This window comes from Lissotriton vulgaris, chromosome 8 (genome assembly GCF_964263255.1).
Source record: "Lissotriton vulgaris chromosome 8, aLisVul1.2, whole genome shotgun sequence".
In the NCBI taxonomy this organism is placed as follows: Eukaryota; Metazoa; Chordata; class Amphibia; order Caudata; family Salamandridae; genus Lissotriton; species Lissotriton vulgaris.
The window spans coordinates 63,847,763-63,854,077 of NC_141696.1; positions in this window are offsets into that span (position 1 = coordinate 63,847,763).

Here is a 6,315-nt window from a genome sequence, read left to right on the forward strand (position 1 = left end):
CCAACAATGCATCACCTTTTTTAGCTACATATATTTTCCCAACAATAATGCGGCTTCCCAATTCTATTACAGCCATAAAATAGCCTAGCATTCTAATTAGTTTCTCTCCATAGCCCAATGGGGAGATATCACATCTCATCAATTGCACTTTCTTACAAAACATTTCATTAAATAACTTCTCATCAATCATCGTTATTTTAGAACAAGAGTCAAATTTAAAATTTATCATCAAATTTTCTACACTAACTAGATGAGAGGGATGATCTGTCTTTTTACAACTCCCCTCAAAACACACAGATCTAACCTAAGGTTGTGACCATTTTATTTTAGAAATATCACCTTTATACATTTTCGTTCTACAAAATTTAGCATAATGCCCTCTTTTACCACACAAATTACACAAAACTTTTAGGGCAGGACATATAGATGAATTAGCTAAATTACTAAATTGTCCACACCTAAAACATGAAAACCTGCTACTCTGACTGGCATTTGAGGTATTAGGAAAAACATTTTGCTTCTCCTGTACTCCTGTACCCTCCTGTTTCTTAATATGATATACAATCTCCTCTACTTTAGTTTCTTCTTGTGAATCAGCACAAGGTGGTTTCTCTTTTTATTTCTTTAATTCACCAACACACTTAGTCATGTGTTCTACTTGTTTTGCAATGACCAACACTTCTTCCAGAGGGGGCTCATCTTTTAGCCAAAGCTCTTTCCTAATGTCATCATGCGCACACCTCAAAACAAACTGATCGTGAATTCTTTCATCTAAAGTCTGACCAAAATTGCACGAAGATGCTAATTTCCTGAGAGATGATACATATTCTTTCACCGTTTCATCTTTTTTCTGCTCTCCTAATCCGAAGAGATACCTCTCCATTATAGTGCTGAGTCTTGGTAAATAATGTCGATCCAGTTGAAGAATTGCAATCTCATACTCATTTAAGTTTCCTTGTTCTGCTGCAGTTAAGTCTGGCAAATGTTCCAAAACATCCTGTCCTTCTCCACCAAGACAATGTAGAAGTAGTGAATGCTTCCTTTCTGCACTTAAATTCGTCCCACATACTGTTGCATAGTTTGCAAATATTTTTTTCCATTTTTTCCACTTAACATTTGGTTCGCCTGGGGTCGTTAAGAAAAAAGCTGGTTGTGTTACATTCTGCATTTTTTCAATTAATATTATTTATATTATCCTTTTTTTTTTAGACCATTAACTTCTTTAAGCCTCTTTTTTTTATTTCTTTGAATTTATTTGAACCAAAGAAGTTTTATCATATAAAATAACCAGATGAGCAACAATGCAGAATTCCAATTACTCGTGTGTTTTCCTTTATTGAATACATCAATATGTCAAAAAGCGTGTATCTTTTCTTTGGACTTTGCAACCCAAGACGTCATAGTAAAGAAAGTCTTTGTTCCTTTATGCGCAGACTCTCGAACACTGACGGGCAGTCTTCAATCAACTAAACGCGTAACAATTGTAAACTGGAACGCACGCATTCCTACTTGAGCCGCAACGTTTGAGTTTCCAATTACCTCATACGTACGTCTGTCGGCTGGAACGCAACGTTTAAGACGTTCAGCTGAAACGCAGGATTTTCCCTTACGTCATCAAATAACAGTCTCATTTCACGCGCACAGTTTATGCGCAAAGCTTTCAACTGTTTTCCAGTATACAATCTCTCCCGTAATTTCTTCAAAGTTATGTTTACCCTCCCTCCGCTCTCCTCACTGTAACCTTCACCAGGAGAGAACAGATCTCCTTTCGTTTTCGGCCGCTGTGAAGTCAACGCTTCTCTTCTTTTCCAATCTGCCGCTGGAGGAGAGGTGAAATTCAGTTCTTCCTCGTCGTGTTGAGGTTACTTCTCCAATCGTCGCCAAATAAATGTGGTATCTTTCACATCAAATAAATAAACAGCACATCATGAAGCCGGTAAGTGGGTTTATTAACCTCAGCCACTAACGGACGCTGGTCAACTGACCAAGTGCAAATAGCATCGTTCTAAACAATAATACAGAACATAGGTTAGATTCCATGGTCTTAAAGGAATAGGCAAGTAATATACAAGAGAAAGGACACATTATCACAGATGCCTATGTTAAGAGAGAGGGAGGATGGACTGCTCTATGACTGCTTTCATAACACTTTTGTATTATAACGTTTTAACATGCTGCACAGCAGCCACAATGCTTCACAACATAGTTTAAAAACATTGGCAAAGTCAGTAACTCTGGCAAATACTTACCAGGTCCCAAAGGCGAGACCTATAGGCTAAGCCAATGCTTGTTTTACTTTGGGAAGAAGAGTGCCTGCACTTCTCAATAGTGACAAATTAAGCTTAAATGGAGAGTTCTGGCACATCTCAGAGTACCTGCACTTCTATTTTGCCGTTTCAAGCACTGACCCCATCCATACCCTATCAGCACACCATGTTGCATTATTTTAATACATGAATAAAATCTATATTTTTTCAAACAAATTCCCGACACTTGCATCTACATTTTCTTATCCATCCTGCCACGTTTCCAGAAATGGATGTCACCTCTATTAGTATTTATCTCATGCAGCACAAAGCATGTAAAATGAGGCGAAAGGCACCTTCGCCTCTTAAACGTGCACACAGATTTGCATTTCCAGAAACTTTAGTTTGAAGATACAGTAATACATTTTATTTAGAAGAAACAATGCCCCAAGAACTGACTAGGACATGCAAACATCAACGCTCAGAAAATGCTTGTTATTTCAAAGAAGCGCCTTGAATCCTGTTTGCAGCTCCTTGTCATGCATTTCTCTTGGCCCTCACCTCCTGTTGTACTGTTTACGGTATGACGCCCTGGGTGAGCAGGGCTGACTTTAACACACAGACTCAGAGTGATGAAGCCGAGGCTCGCCTCCTCCTGTGGTACTTAGCCAGGCTCCAGCTCACATCGCCCCCTGCAGGCAGGGACAGCTGTGCCCTGGACATCCTGGGCTTGGCCATGTATTGCCTTCTCAAGACCTGCACCCGTACACCGCTGCTCAACGGGCAGGGCTCGAGTTGGGGTACCACGCGGGTGGATGGCTTCCCCCACTTATTTTACAGGGTGGACGCCATCCCCCTGCCAAACAGCTGGACTTCACCTTTTTGGCCTCTCTGAGACAAGATCGGAGCCACCTTTCATGACGTCACTTCCTGTTGTGACGTCATTTCCGGTGACAGCGTCCCCCCACTTCTTTTTTTAGGACTTGTGCCCTGTCTACGAGGACATCCCCACTCCTGTGGCATTTCTTTCTCTTTTGTAGTCTAATTAGTTTTGTCCACAGAGGACATCTTATTTGTCACAAATAACCCGCCATTTACAACTCAAAAAAGACATTAGAACAAAAATAAGAATACAAACACATGTTGGGCAGAGAGCAGTCCAACTTTTGTGTCAAGCAATAAATAATGCAACATTTTCGAGAGGAAAGACTGAAAGCCCACATGGAATTTGACTGAAAATTATGTAGTTTAATTAAAAAAAGTCAAGCCTTTGCTATCTGATTGCATTTTTAAGGTCTGTCATTGATGGAATGCTCTCTTGGCGCCAAGTAATTAAGCATGGGCTGAAAATTCGTTCCGTTCGTGGAATTTACGGATTTTCCGCGATTTCGCAATCCGCGAATCTGATGAAATCATGGTAAAATCCGCGAATCAGCGGGGACGAATTTTCAGCCAAGCACTTACAGGGTTACAGCAGCAGTTGCAAAAGTTGAAGCTAATTTTTTGTAACCTTTTACCAAAGGGTTAGAAAGTAATTAACTTCAACTTGGGCACCTGCTGCTGTAAGCCTGTAAGTGCTACCTGGCACCTCGTTGCCTACTTGCAACTATTCTCTGACCCTGCTCTGACCCTTGAAGCAGGGTCAGAGAATAGTTACAAGTAGGCAATGAGGCACCTGTCACGAAAATTAAACCTCAACAGGAAGCACTGACAGATATAAAAACAAGCATTTGCAATGCAATAGGTCTCGCATTAGGAAAGTTTGAGCTATTGGTCTTGTAAATGACAATTTTTTTTATTTATGTGTTGGTTTTGAAAATAGGTAAATTAATAGCTTAGTCATTTACATGCCAATAGTTATAACTTTCGCAAGTGTGACACCTATAGCATTTGCAATGCAACATGTTTTGTATTTACGTGACTTAGCTGTATTGATATTACAAATTACAATGGCTTTTAATTTTTTTAAATAATTAATACTTAAATAAAAGTGATTTTACTTTATAATGGCAATAGCTTAAACTTTTGTAAATAACTTTTGTGAAGATTATGTTCAGTGTATTTTATTGTGACGAAAATCCAAGAACAGATGTGACATTTGTAATAAAGTTTGAAACATTGAGAGAACATATTTGAACCAGTTGTTGTTGAATGGTTGCGCAGATTGATGCTGGGGTGGCACTAAGTGGTGCTGTGGTGGTGCTGAGTGGTGCTGTGGTGATGCTGAGTGGTGCTGTGGTGGTGCTGAGCGATACTGGGATGGTGCTGAGTGATGCTGGGGTGGTGCTGAGTGGTTTTATTGGGGGTGCTGAGTGATGCTGTGGTGGTGCTGAGTGTTGCAGTGGTTGTGCTGATTGGTGCTGTGGTGGTGCTGAGTGATGCTGTGGTGGTGCTGAGTGGTGCTGTGGTGGTGCTGAGTGATAATGTGGTGGTGCGGAGTGATAATGTGGTGGTGCTGAGTGATGCTGGGGTAGCGCTGAGTGATGATGTGTTGATGCAGAGGGCAGAAAGGCACAAAAAGCAGTCTAACAAAGGGCAGAAGGGCAGAAAAACTAGGGAAAAACGAGTGTAACAGAGGGCAGAAGGGCACAAAAAAGCAGTCTAACAGGTGACAGAAGGGCTGAAAAACAAGGGAAAAACAAGTCTAAGAGAGGGCAGAAGGGCACAAAAAACTAGTCTAACGGGGCAGAAAGGCACAAAAACGAGTCTAACAGGGGGCAGAATGAATCCCGCCCTGCGTGTTTGTCCACGAAGATGCCTCCTTTTTGTGCAATACCTCTACTCAACTGGAGTACTTTCTACTGTCTAATCTTATCTAATCTAAACTGTCTAATCAGTAAGTGCTCCCTCGTTGGCTAAATGTATAGGGGCAGATTTACAATAACTGGCACATGGCTGGATTTAGTGTTATGTTGTGTCTACCTTTCCCTGCGCCAGGACGCTCCTTCGCTGGAGCAGCTGTGCGCATTAAAAATGCAAATAACATAACAAAATAACATCCCCAGGGATGCACCAGTTATTGTGCGCCGCAGCTCCGCCACCCATGGTGCGTCGTATTTACAATGCGGCGCACCATGTGGCAAAAACGGCACAGATGCGTCACGCATCTGTGCCGTAAAAGCAGCGCATTGCTGGAGCTGCATCGCGCTTGCGTCGCAGCTCCAGCAATGCTCTGGGGGGCCCTATCTCCCCAATGCTGCATCAAGCATTGCGCCTGCTTCAAGCAGGCGCAGGGTTTTGACAAATCATTGGCCTAAAAGTGACTGAGTGAATTCTTGTAAATTTCACTCAGCCACTTTTTGGAGGCGTTCCTGCGCAGGAACGCCCTCCCCTGCGCCGGAACGCCTCCTGATGGAGCAGGGCTTTACAACGTGACGCATCTCTCAGATGCGTCACGTTGTTAATACCCAGCACCATGGCGCATCTTTTGTGCTGCCGCTGCATCACAAAAGGTCTCGGTAGAGAGTGGGAGTGGTGAACCAGAGGATGGCAGTCGTGAACCAGAGGGTGGCAGTGGTGAACCAGAGGGTGCTGTGATGAACCAGAGTGTGACAGTGGTGAACCAGAGGTTGGCAGGGGTGAACCAGAGGGTGGCAGTGGTGAACCAGAGGGTGGCAGTGCTGAACCAGAGGGTGACAGTGGTTAACCAGAGGGTGGCAGTGGTGAACCAGAGGTGCTGTGATGAACCAGAGGGAGGCAGTCGTGAACCAGAGGGTGGCAGTGGTTAACCAGAGAGTGACAGTGCTGAACCAGAAGGTGGCAGGGATGAGCCAGAGAGTGGCAGTGCTGAACCAGAGGGTGGCAGTGGTGAACCAGAGGATGGCAGTCGTGAACCAGAGGGTGGCAGTGGTGAACCAGAGGGTGCTGTGATGAACCAGAGTGTGACAGTGGTGAACCAGAGGGTGGCAGGGGTGAACCAGAGGGTGGCAGTGGTGAACCAGAGGGTGGCAGTGCTGAACCAGAGGGTGACAGTGGTTAACCAGAGGGTGGCAGTGGTGAACCAGAGGTGCTGTGATGAACCAGAGGGAGGCAGTCGTGAACCAGAGGGTGGCAGTGGTTAACCAGAGAG